Source organism: Lepidochelys olivacea (genome assembly GCF_965140295.1).
Source record: "Lepidochelys olivacea isolate rLepOli2 genome assembly, chromosome: 2".
Lineage (NCBI taxonomy): Eukaryota > Metazoa > Chordata > Testudines > Cheloniidae > Lepidochelys > Lepidochelys olivacea.
Window position 1 is genome coordinate 145333622 of NC_140412.1, and position 14750 is coordinate 145348371.

Below are 14750 nucleotides of genomic sequence, written 5' to 3' on the forward strand. Positions count from 1 at the left end.
AGGATATTAGACAACTGACAGCTCAATAACCAGGAAATGTCAAGTTACAGGTGAATTCTCAACATTAACTCTACCTTCTTCTGCATATAAATCACAACACAGTCTTCGATTTTTTTATTCTTTATTTTTACCACATTCCCAAATTTTTGCTCATTGCCTCACAATCATATAAACTTGTACAGTGTCTTGCTTTATGGTGTAACAGTACATGTAACATAGAGAGTATATTCAAATCAGTGACAGGAAAAGTACACAGTAACATATACTTATGCAACTTACTACACTAGTGTGTTCTCATTTGCAGCAACAGAGCATTATGTGTTGGTGTATGTATACCTATGTATATTTACACTCCGCATACATATGTTAACACTTAAGTAACATGAACTGATTCAACAACTACTGCACTATAAGGATGAAAGTCATCACTGTGAGAAGGCCAAGAGAAGGACTGTGATTCACTTAAGCTCTATTTTTGAGGACTTAATAGTGCTGCTGAATTTAACCTTAGATTTTTTTTTAGTTCAATCTGTCTCTCTCTCTCTCTCTCTCTCTCCTCTCTTTCTCTGATTTGAATGAGCTGGGAACATGACTAGGCTATGAGAAAGGACTAAAAGCTTCAAGATTTCTTATAGTGTAGTCTGCCACTATTATTTAACACATTTACATATTTAGCTTTTGGAAAAATACAGGATCAAAGCATCCTGTTAGTTACACTGGTGCAAACCCCCATTAACTTAAATGGAATTGCATGGGTGTAATGGAGAAGAGAATTTGACTCATAAGGCTTTGCACAGGTATGCTAGACCAGTGGCTCTCAACCCTTCCAAACTTCTATATGCCTTTCAGGAGTCTGATTTGTCTTGCATATCCCCATGTTTCACCTCACTTAAAAACTACATGCTTACAAAATCAGAGATAAAAATAGAAAAGTAGCACAGACCACTATTACTGAAAAATTGCTTATTTTCTCATTTTTACCTTATAATTATAAAATAATGAATTTGACTATAAATATTGTATAGTATATAGAGCAGTATAAACAAGTCATTGTCTGTATGAAATTGTAGTTTGCAGGAGGGAGGAGAGGATGATGTTCTTGTGCTGCAAAAAGCATTAGTGGCCTCACAGAGGAGGAGGCATGTCTGGTCAGGAAAGGACCATGCCCCATTTCAGTCTTTCCCCCTGACTCTCCCAACCCTTATGCAAGAAGACAATAGGTGTAGAATGCTGGCTACATATTTGCAAAGATGTACCAATCTTGTTTCCTAATGCACTCCCTTCAGCAATTCCCAGAGGTTTATACCTTCCTAAGGCATAATGCCTCCAAGCACTGACACTCAGGTGGTGTGTCTTCTTCTACTAAGAGGTAAAAATAAGCCTACGCAAATGTATTTGCATCCATAAATATTCAATTTTCACTTTGGTTTAACTTGTGAAGACAAAAATACATTTAATTTCAAGTCAGCAGTGAACAAGTATGAATTCTGTAAGCAACAAGTTATAATAGAAAAGGAGTACTTGTGGCACCTTAGAGACTAACCAATTTATTTGAGCATAAGCTTTCATGAGCTACAGCTCACTTCATCGGATGCATACTGTGGAAGATACAGATGTTTTTATACACACAAACCATGAAAAAATGGGTGTTTATCACTACAAAAAGGTCTTCTCTCCCCCCACCCCCACCCTACTCTCCTGCTGGTAATAGCTTATCTAAAGTGATCACTCTCCTTACAATGTGTATGATAATCAAGGTGGGCCATTTCCAGCACAAATCCAGGTTTTCTCCCCCCCCCCCCCCCCGACCTTGATTTACAATGTCACCTGAAAGTGAGAATAGGCATTCGTATGGCACTGTTGTAGCCAGCATCGCAAGATATTTACATGCCAGATGCACTAAAGATTCATATATCCCTTCATGCTTCAACCACTATTCCAGAAGACATGCATCCATGCTGATGATGGGTTCTGCTCAATAACAATCCAAAGCTGAGCGGACCGATGCATGTTCATTTTCATCATCTGAGTCAGATGCCACCAGCAGAAGATTGATTTTCTTTTTTGGTGGTTCAGGTTCTGTAGTTTCCACATTGGAGTGTTGCTCTTTTAGGACATCTGAAAGCATTTTCCACACCTCGTCCCTCTCAGATTTTGGAAGGCACTTCAGATTCTTAAACCTTAGGTCTAGTGCTGTATCTATCCTTAGAAATCTCACATTGGTACCTTCTTTGCATTTTGTCAAATCTGCTGTGAAAGTATTTTTAAAACAAACATGTGCTTGGTCCTCATCCAAGACTGCTATGACATGAAATGTATGGCAGAATGTGGGTAAAACAGAATAGGAGACATACAATTCTCCCCAAGGAGTTCAGTCACAAATTTAATTCATGCATTATTTTTTCAACGAGCATCATCAGCATGGAAGCATGTCCTCTGGAATGGTGGCCGAAGCATAAAAGGGCATATGACTGTTTAGTATATCTGGCACATAAATACCTTGCAACTCTGGCTCTAAAAGTGCTATGCAAATGCCTGTTCTCACTTTCAGGTGACATTGTAAATAAGGCAGTCAGCAGTATCTCCAGTAAATGTAAACAAACTTGTTTGTCTTAGCAATTGGCTGAACAAGAAGTAGGACTGAGTAGACTTGTAGGCACTAAAGTTTTACATTGTTTTGTTTTTGAGTGCAGTTATGTAACAAAAAACATCTACATTTGTAAGTTACACTTTCACGATAAAGAGATTGCACTACAGTACTTGTATGAGGTGAATTGAAAAATACTTTTTCTTGTTTATCATTTTTACAGTGCATATGTTTGTAAGAAAAAATAATAATATAAAGTGAGCACTGTATGCTTTGTATTCTATGTTGTAATAGAAATCAATATATAGAAAAACATCCAAATATATTTAATAAACTTCAGGTTTCAGAGTAGCAGCCGTGTTAGTCTGTATCTGCAAAAAGAAAAGGAGTACTTGTGGCACCTTAGAGACTAACAAATTTATTTGAGCATGCGCATTCGTGAGCTACAGCTCACTTCATTGGATGCATTCAGTGGAAAATACAGTGAAGAGATTTATATACACAGAGAACATGAAACAATGGGTGTTACCATACACACTGTAAGGAGAGTGATCCAGTAAGGTGAGCTATTACCAGCAGGAGAGCAGGGTGTGGGGGGAACCTTTTGTAGTGATAATCAAGGTGGGCCATTTCCAGCAGTTGACAAGAACGTCTGAGGAACAGCCCGGGGGTTTGGGAGGAATAAACATGGGGAAATAGTTTTACTTTGTGTAATGACCCATCCACTCCCAGTCTTTATTCAAGCCTAAGTTAATTGTATCCAGTTTGTAAATTAATTCCAATTCACCATCATAGGGCCTAATCACATCAGCCACACTATCAGAGGCTCATTCACCTGCACATCTACCAATGTGATATATGCCATCATGTGCCAGCAATGCCCCTCTGCCATGTACATTGGCCAAACTGGACAGTCTCTATGTAAAAGAATAAATGGACACAAATCAGATGTCAAGAATTATAACGTTCGAAAACCAGTCGGAGAACACTTCAGTCTCTTTGGTCACTCAATTACAGACCTAAAAGTGGCAATTCTTCAACAAAAAAACCTTCAGAAACAGACTCCAATGAGAGACTGCTGAATTGGAATTAATTTGCAAACTGGAAACCAACAACAAGATGGTAAAATCCTATTCCTGTCTTTTAATGCTTTATTGCTGTATTTTATTGACTCAAAGACCAAAGATGTAAGATAGTACAGGAACTAATAATATTATTTACATTGTCTTTAGCTTAATTATCTATCCTATAATGAACTGCCTTGATAGTTTGAATGCTAACTGCCTTATGTAAATGAATATTCCTAGTTTACCGGTGTATGCATAGTGTAGTTAGATGTTTGGCTGCGTTTGTTCCCTCTGTATGCCATCCCAGCTCTGAGTAGGTAACTGGCACAGCAGACTCAAGCAAACCGCCCAATGACCACAAGATCTGTTAAGGCACAAAGGCACCTGGCCAGGTTTATTGTCAACAAAGCATGATAATAGCACCTGGCAGACTCTACGCGGACATTAAGACATGTATGCCTGTGACAATGGAAGCAGCTCAGTGAATGGCGGGACTTTCCATTCCCCCCTCAGCTGGCCAAAGACACTCCCTGTGAGACTCCATTTTATATACCAATACAAAGAAGTTATGTATTGCCCCTCTGACATGGTGAGTTACTGCTCCCTGACGTGGTTAGCTACCACCCATTACCTCTGTTGGATTTGTGCTGGAAATCACTTTAGATAAGCTATTACCAGCAGGACAGTGGGGTGGGAATAGGTATTGTTTCATATTCTCTGTGTATATATAAAGCCTGCTGCAGTTTCCACGATATGCATCTGAGGAAGTGAGCTGTAGCTCACGAAAGCTTATGCTCTAATAAATTGGTTAGTCTCTAAGGTGCCACAAGTCCTCCTTTTCTTTTTGCGAATACAGACTAACACGGCTGCTACTCTGAAACCTGTCACCCATTACCTTGTACATGTTGGTTCGATCAAAACATCTCTATCCATCACACTGTCATCCTGACCTTATCTTTAGGAGGGGTCAGTGTGTTCTCATGTGGTGAGGATGGTGTTTGTACCATGCTTGGTATGGGGTGTACTGGCACCACCCTTCTGGAATGAGTCTGAATGTGTTTCCTATGCCTAGTATTTTTTAGGAATGTGTGTTTCTGCAATATCAGCTCTGTTCTTGCCAGATTCTGTGAGCAAGGCCTGCCTCTAGTTCACAACCTGACTTTGCTTTATATTAGCAAAGCTTTGACCACTACTTTAGCCTATGCCTCAGGCCTCATGCCAGGCCTCTGATACAAGGGCTTATGTCTCAGGCACTCTTCCTACTATACATAGGAAATAGACGATTAACTTCAAAGCAAAGGTCCACATTGACCATTCTCCCTAGGGGAAGGCCCTGCTATAACATTTTCTGTGAGGAGGCTTGCCAGCCGGCTAGAAAAGCTATAAAAGAGAAGCCTTGGGCCCGATCCTGCCATCTCAGGTCTGCTTAAACTTTGACAGGGAAGGTCTAAGTCACAAGACTGAGGTCTCTGGGTTTACTCTGGATTTACCTTGGAATTCTCATGGAAGAACTTGAACAAACTTTACACCTCAAATGTGTATTGAGCTATAACCTTTTAAATAGATTCCAGAAAGACTTTTGCAAATCAGCAGCCTCACCATCTCTGCTGTGAAACTGACCTGAGGACTTTACATGCATTTGTATGTATATTGATCTTTTAACCATATAGAACTCTCTTTACTTTTTCTTTTATTAATAAATCTTAGGTTTGGTTAATAAGGATTGGCTCTTATCATGTATTTGGGTGAGATCTGAAATACTCATTAACCTGGTAGGCAATGTGTCTGGTCCTTTGGGATTGGTAGAATTATAAGTCTGGTGAATAAGTTTTTCAGTAAACCCTCACTGTATTAGACTTGGCTGTCTAGATGGGGGGCAAAGGCTGGATTGCATAAAGGGGACTATATTTGACTTCTGTATTTGACCAGTGTGGTATTACAGAACTTGTTTGGTTACTAGCTTGGTGAATCTAGTTGCAGAATAAATCACCAAACTTGGAGATTGTCTGTCCTAATTCTTGCAGTCTGCCCTGAGTTGGCATCCTCAGCATGGCCCATCCAGGCAGCACGGTCATACCACTGTTACAACATCAAGAGTCAAATTCTCAGCTCATATACACGGGCACAGTTTCATTGACTTTAAAGAGGTATGGTGAATTACACGAGCTGAGAATCTGGTTCATTTTCATTAAAGCATTTAAGATTCTGCTGTTTCAAGGTGTCAGGGGAAGCCTTAGGCACAGACAAAGAAGCCAGGACATGCAGCCTTTGCACTTGCAGGTAGTAAAAAAGATTCAGGGGGTTATTTAAGTAATAGGAGCCATCAAATCCCATTTATATTTATGGTACCAATATTCCAAAGGGCAGTCTTTGATGATTCTGGCGTTATGAAAAAAAAATGCAGTATATATAAATACATTTTAAAAAAGTTGTGTCAGTATAACATTTCATTTAGGACCGGCCTTAGGGAAAATGGCACCCTGGGCAAACTTGTATTTTGGAGCCCTGTCACCTGCTGCCTCCCAGGGCTCCCCTGCATCACCCCCAAGCCCTGCTGCCTCCCTGCCACCCAAGCTTTCTTCCACACTCTCACATGCCAGGCCCACCATGCTCCTTGCCTCTTGACCATGGTGCCCCCCTGGTCATTGTGCCCACCCGTAAGCCCAGCCCTGATTTCATGTGAAGCTTCTGCATAGGGCACTCCATCCAGATACTGCATGCCATATTAATTAAGCACATTATTCTGGTTTAGCACAAAGATAGAAATCATACAGCAAATTAATTTTACATCTGATTTGTAATGACATAACATAGCATGCTTTTCAACTGGAGGTTCAATACTGTAAATTGCTCCGGAGCAGATTAATATTGAATAGGGATTTTAACATTTTATTATACAGTCCCTTGGCCCTTTACAGGAAATATAGAAATACCCAACACTTCCCAATGCCTTGTGCTATGATCCTGTCAAAGGCAGTGTCGAGTGATATCAGGTTTCTGATGGTCAGAAACGTGGTACTTGGAGTTTGATTTCACAGAGATGGAATGCGTTTACAAGAGAAAGATCATTCCTAACAGATCTGTTCAACATTCATGAAGAGACAAATCCTGAAATCCTTACTCAATCTTTTCTTAAAGCAAAATTCCCAATGACTTAAACAACAGTTTTGACCAAGTGAGAACATTATAATTCAGACCTAAGAAAATAACCAGAGATGGGTCAAAAACAGAAATTTGAATTCCAGCCCTTTTGAAATGTAGTTTGGAAGGTGGCAGGCAGGGAGACAAATGCTGACATTTCAATGCACAGCACCTAAACTACTCCTCCTGTTTGAGCTCTCATTTAAATCAGTATGTCCTGTTCTCTGCTCAGGAAAAGGAAGAGTTTGAGGCATGGCCCAGAAGTAGTGGTTTCACAGCTCCAGTAGATTTGGGAGGTCCAAGGCCAGTGGCCCCAGACATCTTCCTCTGACCTTTTAGAAGGCCATTGGCCAACAACAGGGAACTTCCTTTCATTTTGTCTTTGTTTCTTGGCCTTTATCAGCAACTTAAATGACAGGCAGGCTTTCCAGCCTCTCAGTAAGAAGACTCAAGTGTCCAAGCTTTAGATTAGATTAAAACTGACTTTTGATGATCTAATTTTTGAATGTTGATCAAACATTTATACCTTATTTTTCAATATTCCTCCTGTCTCATTTCTGTGTTTCCATTTCCCCTTATTCCTGCTCTGTCCTTTTAGTGCATCATTACATTCTCTTGTTCCTTTTATTTTGGGACCACCTCTTTCATTTCCTACTCATTTTTTGTTTATTTCTTCTCACTCTTTTTTCCTTCTCATTCTCTTCCTGCTTTGAAGTGGTCCATGTACCAGCCAGAGAAACTGGAGTTATCATAATACTGCTTGAAAAAAAATCAGTAAGCACTTATGTATGACATCCAGTTCAGAAATGAATTCTTGGGGAAGGAACAGAAAGGCTCCAAGCAAGTCACTTCAAAAGCTCATTGGTACATAAAATAAAGATCATACATCCACTGGGAATACAAACAGATATATTGAGGCAGATGGGAACAGCACAACCAACCATTTTTAATGTCCTGCACAGTTACTGAATTTTCTGGCAACTGCACAAGAAGTATATTGTACATCTTACTACTGCATAATCACTGGAAAGAGCTAGAATAGAAGAGTAGAATGGAGGACCTTAATTTCACATAATAGTTAACACACAGGCCAAGCAATATAACAGTAAAATGCCTTTTGTTTACCTACTTTGGTTCCCTTTTTGCCTTCCTGACTTTTGAGAGCCCAGCTGGTTGCAATAAAAAGGAGTATTTCTTCAAGCATCTTAAAGTTGGGATTTTCGATGTTTCCTAAAACCCTCAGTATCACTTTTATAATAAGTCACATAACATAAATTACTCTTCTTTCTTTGCAGTCAACATGAGGGGGTATAGCTGATCTTAATACTTTTAAAGGCTAATTGTCATGTATTCCTAAGCCACCATAGACCATGCCCTGGACTTCTAACATATAATTATGATGGCCAAATGAACTGAAAACAGTTACTGAAATGAGTTATTACCAGTGGTTAAATAGAAGAACTTAAGGTGAACCACATGCTGCCTGATAATTTCAAATGGCGAAAGCTATAGCGGGCAACTTTAAAGAACTGTAGTACTTGCACAGCACAGTGATGCCAACCTGAGAAAGAACCTGGCTCCTTGAAATTTAGGGCTACAGGGCAGCATTTTTTTTATGTGATGGCTTAAACATCAATTGACATTAAAAAGTAAAGTATAGTTAATATATAGCTAGAACAGCTGACATTTTAAATAGAAATACAACATCCTGCCAATTTAGAAAATGTTGCTTTATGCATGTTGCCCAGTCATTCAAGAGTGATTAGTGAATGGAATTACTCACAAGAAGAAATTTTTAATGATTCTCAGAGGAGATATTTCAAAAGCAGAACAAACTGTATCTGCTGCATAATTTAGAAAGGTGATTTGTGTCCATGGCATAATTACCCTAAGTAACCTGACACAAATAGTAGTTGTAACACCTTCTCAGCATGGCAAACCAGTCAAAAACATCTCATAGATAAAGCAACCATTCAAGCTCTGGCAATGGGTTTGTGATTCCTGTGGATCATCACCGTATTCAAAGAATTAAAATGAATACTGTTCTCACAATCAAAATACATCAAATGAGAACACAAACATTTGTATCTTTTGAGAACTTTTGACTTTACAGCACTCAGGCAGTTTCAAAATTTGCACAGAAAGCTGCAGATTGAGATGCTACCTGTTCAGGCACTCTGGGAAAAGAATTTTCAACTAGGAACACGGATAAATTTAGAATAGTTAATATTTGAGAGGCTAGGATGCTGACGTACATGGAATGTGACATCCACATTTCACCAGCCCAATCCGTGTCTGAAATAGAGGTCACTCTGTTCTTTTACAGACTAATTTCATTCCCACGGTGGGTTTGTTTTTCCCTAAAAACCACTTTGTCTTGCTATCTCACTGTACTGAAATAGCACAGAGACAGTGAATTAATGTGAGGAGCCCTAAAAAGTGCATACAATGCAATGGGAAGGCTAGCAGAGGGAGCTTTGTGGCTGTACCAGCAATGAAAGGGGGTTAAAATATTTTTTAAAATACAGTTTAAAAGAGAAAGAAAAACTGATTAGAAGTCTGAAACTGATTGAAGAGATGGAGAAAGATCTGGAGGAAAAGAGATAAGAAAGGAGAGGAAAATTATTTTTGTTCCCTATCCCAGCAAAAATCATCATCAGTACCCTACTTATCTGACATGCCATGTAGAAAACAAACTAACTATTTGAACAGTTAGAACAGGTAGCAGTGAGATCCATGGGCATAGATTCTGTTCTGCATGTGGAAATGAAGGGCAAAATCTGGCCCATGATGTCAAAATGTTTAGAGATGTGGAGCATCTACAGCCAACCCATAGGAGCTGTGATGGTTTGTTTCTCAACTGTCCTCATCTGGGTGGTATAATTAGCCCTTTAGCTAATTAGCTTTTTCTCACCATCTTGATACTTTTAAAAATATGCGAGTCATACCCTTTCCTGGTCAGCTGCTTTATGAAGATTGTACAGTTTCAGCAATGTTTCCTTCAAGCTTATCAAACAGCTGGGCAGTTCAGCTATTTATCATAGTGGTGGTGGTGAACAAGGAGATGCAAAGTTTGCAGGGTGGATGGGAAGTGCATAACTGTGGCAGATGAGCAAAAATGTTTTTTGCATGTAGAGCCATGTTTTTCCACATGTACAGAATTTCTTTTTCGCTACATGACCGTAGATTGCTTAAATACAAGGATCAATGAAAGGGCAAATTAACTGAAATATAAAGACCAGATTTATGGCTGCTCTATTATCTTTACTATAGTGACATCGATTGAAACATTTTGAGCACAACAAAGGCACGATTTCCCCCAAATTTCAATATGGCAAAAGTATTTGCTCTGTAAAATAATTTACTCAGTTTTGAAGGTCCTGGAATGTGAAAGATCAATGACTGATTGTGAAGGTTATTCAAGAGTAGAGCCCAAGTCCTTCAGAGGGGTAGGAGAAAATCCAGTTCTTGTTCTCTGCCTTAGTCCAAACAGAGAGAAATTTTAATATTTGTCTGATACTGTTGCCCAGTTGTTTATATGTAACCCCTTTGGGGTTTAGAGAGCATGTCCCCTTTGTCCTGAGGGTGAGGAAATGCTGTTTGGAGGGTGGGAAAGGGGGAGGAGAGTGTGGAGAAAGGGAGAGAACAGGCTGTATGTGTCTGGAACTCCAGACAGAAGGGCTGCAGCAAGCATGCCCTCACAGAGTGAAGCAGCCGAGAACCTGCTGAAGCCTGGGAGGGACAGAGCGGTGAATCGGAGACACCTCAGGACAGGAGCCAGAAGGAGCACTGTGCCAGGGAGAAGGACAAACCAGAAATGGACCCAGTACCAGGGCTTGTGACCTTGCACAGGGAATAACGAGGGAGGCTGTAGCTAGCTAAATGGCGAGGTTGTCACTATGTGGGTTTGAAGAGAGCAGCAGAAGAGGGAAACTTTTTGTTGGGGAAAGTTTACTGGAGCCAAAGACGACCAGGAGCACCCAAGACTCACCACCGGAGCAGAATTGTGCCCAGGACTCCTGAACTCTCTGTGCAGTCGCATTGCTTGATATCTACCCTTTCAGATTGTGGTACCACTGGGCCTGTGGGGCCTTGTGTTGAATGTGACCCTGTTTTACCGCTCCCCACAGCTTTCCCCCTGTTGTTTTTCTCCTTTCATTTCTCTGTAAATAAATATTTCCCTTTCCTATATTCACTGTACTCTTCCAGGGGGTGTGTGTGTGTTCGTTCATGCTGGGAGGGGGAGCGGGGGAGTGTTTGAAATAGGTGCCCCTGGGGTGGAAGGGACTTTCCCTGTTGTGTTCCCACAGGCTCCTTTTTGTGACCAGAGCTGCCTGCAGAGCAGACTATCTTGGCCATGAGGGCACTAAAGTTGCATGTAAATATACGTTTTACCTGGGGTATGTAAGACTCAGATGGCTTCCCACATGTTATCTCCTTGCTTCAGATATTAAGGAGACACATGCACATTCCTCCCCCCCCCCCCAATAACATTGATGGGGCTGACAATCCAAAAAGAAATTGGCACTGGAAATACAAAGCAAGACTGAAGCAATTTTAGATAAAAAACCGTGTTCCAATTCCAATAGCAATCTCATCCTCTTGTTAGTGTAAGGTTTTCTGAATATTTTCATAATGATTTCTAGCCAGTTGATGAATCCAGGAATTTTAATTAAAAAAAGCTTCAGGTCTGTACCTCTGAATAATTTAGCCTAACTATGCCCTTGAGGCCAATGAATGTTTAAACAAACAAGTTGTGCTCCTAGAAATCAATTTCCAGCCATTTGTGACAGGGCACAGTTCATAATTAAAACAATCTGATACATTTTTGAGCATACATTTTGTCTTAACCTCATTTTGAAAGCTGTCACAAAGAAAACAATTTGTGCAGTGCATTTAACATTCAGGACCAGAAGTTATTATTAGAGTATAGAGGCAAACAGATTGCTGCAACATTGATAAACAGAATATTTTTATTTTAAAGAGAAAAAGTATGCGTGTGAGAGAGAGAGGGGAGATAGGGCTCCAGAGCTGAGAGGGAGAAAAGGATGTATGTGGAAATAATAAGCCAGATCTTTACCCAGAGCTACAGTTGGTCAAAAGTTTTTGCACAAAAATCTTTTCTACTGGTAAATAATGGTTTTGTGGAAATCAACATTTTTGAGTACTGACATTTTCCTACGTAACCCCCAAGGAGTTTACCTTGGTTCTTGGGTCTCTATGTGCTTGTAACACAGGGAGAAGCACAGTCCCTGGGAAGAAGAGGGGCCTGGGCAGACTCAGAGTCTGAGACAGAGAGAGAGACATATACACACACACACACACACACATTGAGCAATAGGAGCCCCCTTGGCTCGGGGGAGAATAGCAGGGTACCTGGATGACTACCAGCTCATGAGCTCAGAGGAGGAGCTGTGTCTGTGAAAAACAGGAGCGGAGTCAAATAATTGATAAGTAAAAGACTAGAAAGAAAAGCTAGCCTTCCCAATAGGAAGGTCCTCAGTGAGATGCCTGCCCATGGGAGCACTGTGAAAGAGAAGAAGCAATTTTTTGAGTTTCTGGAGCTGGCCCCTGTAAGGGCAGAGCTTGCTGTGGGTGACCTTGTGACTCCCAGGACTGCATGCAGGGTCTCCCTGAACACTGGCCTCTGGGGGCCTGGAAGCAGGATCCCTTAGCTTGTCCTTTCCCTGTTCAAGGTGACTCCCTATGTCTAGAGTTTTCTTGGAACATCACCCCCCACCCATGCCTGGCATCAGGCTGAGTTAGTCCCCCCTGCCCCCAGCTCCCTAGGTAAATCAGTTATCATGTGGCAAGTGCTTTTTGGCTGCTAGTTCAGGGTTGCCTACTTTGAGTGTGTTTGAGCACTAGGTCAGGAGATTAAATTCAGAGATTAGGTTTTTAATAGAGATATTATAATTTGTAACTTGAGCCCTTTGTGGTGAGGGGAAATCCTGGGAACAGAAGCAGCCTGACTCCTGCATGAAGAAGTGTCAGACCTTCTGCTGTTACTGAGGAGTCCAGATTCATCTCTGAACCTGAGGACCATTCACAGATTTGTGAGTGCACCACCATGTATTGTCCTAGGGATTGGGGTTTCATGAATTCGATTCCCAAGAGGAGAAAATGGGTGGTGGTGGCCAGAGACTCCCTCCTAAGGGGGAAAGAGTCATCCAGCTGCCGAGCAGACTAGGAGACTCGAGAAGTGCGCTCCATGCCTGGAGCTAGAATCCAGGATGTGATGGAGTGTTTGCTGAGACTGATCAAGACCTCAGACTGCTACTCTTTCCTACTTCTCCATGTGGGAATCAATGATACTGCCAAGAATGACCTTAAGCAGATCACTACAGACTACTTGGCTTTGGGAAGAAGGATGAAGGAGTTTGAGGCATGGGTCATGTTCTTGTCCATCCTCCCTGTTGAAGGAAAAGGCTCAGGTAGGGACTGTCGAATTGTGGAGGTGAATACATGGTTACACAGGTGGCGTCAGAGAGGAGGCTTTGGATTCTTTAACCATGGGATGTTGTTCCCATCGGGGAAGAGATGGGATCCACCTAATGGAGAGGGAAGAGCATCTTCATAGGCAGGCTTGCTAACATAGTGAGGAGGGCTTTAAACTAGGTTCACTGGGGGATGGTGACCTAAACCCAGAGGTAAGTGTGGGAGTAGGATACAGGGAGGAAACACAAGGAGGAGGGTACAAGACGGGAAGCCTCCTGATTCATACTGAGAAAGTAGGGCAATCAGCTAGTTATCTTAGGTGCATGTACATGAATGCAAGAAGCCTGGGAAACAAGCAGGAAGAATTGGAAGTCCTGGGACAATCAAGGAACTATGATGTGATTGGAATCAAAAAGGAGAAAAACCTGTTGAAAGTCTTTGGGTTGAGTTTAGAGGCGAGAGCAACAGGGGTGATGTCGTGGTGGGTGTGGGCTATAGACCACTGGACCAGGAGGATGAGGTAGACAGGCTTACTTTGGACAACTAACTGAAGTTTCCAGATCACAGGCCCTGGTACTAATGGGGGACTTCAATCTCCCTGACATCTGCTGGGAGATCACTAGAGCATTGCACAGATAATCCAGGAATTTTTTGGAGCGTGCTGGGGACAACTTCCTGGTATAAGTGCTGGAGCAACCAACTAGGGGCCATGCTCCTCTTGACCTGCTGCTTACAAACAGGGAAGAATTGGTAGGGGAAGTAGAAGTGGGTGGCAACCGAGGCAGCAGTGACCATGAGATGGTTGAGTTCAGGATCCTCACAAAAGGAAGAAAGGAGAGTAGCAAAATGCAGACCCTGGACTTCAGAAAAGCAGACTTAGACTCCTTTAGAGAAGCTATGGGCAGGATCCCCTGGGAAGCTAATATGAGAGGACAAGGAGTCTGGGAGAGCTGGCTGTATTTTAAAGAAGCCTTATTCGGGGCGCAGAAACAAACCATCCCAAAGTGTACAAAGAATAGCAAATATGGCAGATGACCAGCTTGGCTTAACAGTGAAATCTTTGGTGAGATAAAACTCAAAAAGGAAGCTTACCAGAAGTGGAAATTTGGACAGATGATGAGGGAGGAGTATAAAAATATTGCTAGAGCATGCAAGGATGTAATCAGGAATGCCAAGACACAATTGGAGTTGCAGCTAGCAAGGGCTGTGAAGGGTAACAAGAAGGGTTTCTACAGATATGTTAGCAACAAGAAAGTGGTCAGGGAAAGCGTGGGACCCTTACTGAATGGGGGAGGCAACATAGTGACAGATGATGTGCAAAAAGCTGAAGTACTCAATGCTTTTTTTGTCTCAGTCTTCACAGACAAGGTCAGCTTCCAGACTGTTGCACTGGGCAACACAGTATGGGAAGGAAGTGAGCAGCCCTCAGTGGTAAAAGAACAGGTTAAGGACTATTTAGAAAAGCTGGACGTGCACAAGTCCATGGGTCCAGATTTAATGCATCCAAGGGTGCTGAG